The sequence below is a fragment of the Bison bison genome, unplaced genomic scaffold, assembly GCF_000754665.1.
Source record: "Bison bison bison isolate TAMUID 2011002044 unplaced genomic scaffold, Bison_UMD1.0 scf7180017861786, whole genome shotgun sequence".
NCBI lineage: Eukaryota > Metazoa > Chordata > Mammalia > Artiodactyla > Bovidae > Bison > Bison bison.
The window spans coordinates 21573-23665 of NW_011492358.1; the positions used below are offsets into that span (position 1 = coordinate 21573).

At 37.4% G+C, this 2093-nt stretch overlaps 1 long non-coding RNA gene across 1 annotated transcript in view; it reads right to left on the reverse strand.

The window, feature by feature from the left end:
- Nucleotides 1-6: 6 nt before the first annotated feature.
- Nucleotides 7-2093, reverse strand: part of LOC104983143 — a 16054-nt gene continuing 13967 nt past the window's right edge. Inside the window, exon 3 of the long non-coding RNA XR_824596.1 lies at nt 7-271. This is a non-coding gene — a long non-coding RNA (uncharacterized LOC104983143). The remainder of the gene's footprint in view (nt 272-2093) is intronic.

The window sequence follows — 2093 nt, forward strand, 5'->3', positions numbered from 1 at the left end:
CCTGCCATTGTTAACAAAACAATAACAGACTTAGAAACTACTGAAATCTACAGTATAGTACCACTACCCTTCACAAAAATATAGATTTTTTTTCTTGTAAACTCTTACTGTCTAATCCTCTTGGTTGTATGAATATTATAAAAACCATGCGGGAATCGGGAGTTGTAAAACATTTATTCTGCCCCTTCTTCATCTGTCATAACTGAAACTAAGGACTCCATCGCTCTGCCCAAATCATCTGCCAAGTGGAAAAGGCTTCCTACATTGTGTCCTGGAAAACAAAGAGAGAGAGAGACTTGATGCAAGGTGCAGAGATCATCACCCCAACTCTTTGCTGCTGTGGAAATCATCCCCCGTTTCTAGGTGAAGACAACACAGACGCTGCATCGAGGGGGATACACAACAGGGCTTGGTTTTTCACCAGTGTTCCAGGAAGAAGCAAAGCCTTGTTAATGAAGCCATTCCACATTGTTAGTATCAGCCTCCTATCAGGGATCAGACTCTTAGCATCATAGAAATGGCAAAAGTCCAAGATTATACTCCTCTTCCCTGTAGATATATATCAGGATTCCATGGAGAAGAGCAAGATTCCTGTTGTAAGAGGAATAATTCATGGTGGCATGTATCTTTTCCACCTTGTTGTAGGAGAATATTTACTATGTACTTGTATTTAAAAGAAAATTTGTTTTTACTATCAAACAACCACCACCATAACTATCACCACTACCATCACCACCACCACCACTCTACCATAGCCATGATGTGAAGTCTTCATCTCAAGGCTGTTACAAGCTGTTGGCTCACATCTAAGGCTATGGTGGAGGTGACTGTTTTCTCTATGTTCTTACTTGAATTGAAAGATAAACTCTTGACCTTTTTATGCACTACTAACATTTGAATTAGGAAGCTTCAGGAAAAAAAAATCACTTTTGGCTCCAAATTATTTGAGAGCCTAATTAGAATATGACCCACATGTGTAGCATGCCTTTGTATATCCTGTGAATCCATTTTTGATCTCCTCCTAAATGAGGGTTAAAGAATAGCCTTTTAATAATAATACGACATGACCTAGTATTAATTCCCCAGCATGGAGCATAAAGGCAGCCCAATGTCTCTTGGTACTTTGTGGTGAAATTCAGATCTAGAGTAAGATAATTTGAGACATACTTTATGACTTGCCTTTTCATGTATGTCCCATATTTTTATACGGCTAATTTTAATTCTTGGACATTATTAAATCATTCTACTATTCAAGTACTGCCTTTGAAAGGAAAAATGCTTTACTAGGCTATTACTACCTTGCCATGTATCAACTTTACAGATTCCCATAATAATTGTTAAAATCCCTATAAAAATTAAAGATAGACTAGGGCAGGCATTCTAGTCTTAATATTTATTTCAAGAGACATATCATTTTTAAATATACGAGAGGATCTGAAGAGGATTCATAGGCTGGCACTTAAACAGCCATGGCATCGGATCAAGTTAAGACTTATTAAAAGTTTAAGGCAGTGCAGCCATTTATATTATGGTGACCAAGTTTGTAAATCTCTTTGAGCTTTATTAGGGCAGAAATTTTCAGTGAGGACTAATTGTGCTGTAAAAAAATTTACTCTGGATTTTGGGTTTTCTAAACCACAAAAACCACACAAAGACATAGTGAGTCCTTTGCTGCTCCTCAAAGCACAGATATCAACTGATGCCAGCAGGTTAGAGAACTTCTCTTGTGTCTCTCTGGGAAAGCTGTACAATTATTCATGTGTGGTTGAAAATAGATGGACTAACTGCAAATTTTAAATTGCTTACAATCTTAACAACAGTCACTGAAACCACTAAAAGCAAAAACCCAAGATTCTTACAACCTGACACCTAAATATAATTCCAACCATTTCTCATGACCCACAGCTGCCTATAGTATAGTCTACCTGGTGGCTAGAAACATGTATTATGAAACAGGCCAGAAATCACTCCCCCCGCCATCAGCTGATTAACAATGATTACAAAGGGCCTATTTTAGACTGTGTACCAGGAGATGTAGAATGCAGTTCAAAAGATAATCAAAACAAAGAAATGCATTTATAGATTAGGTAGCC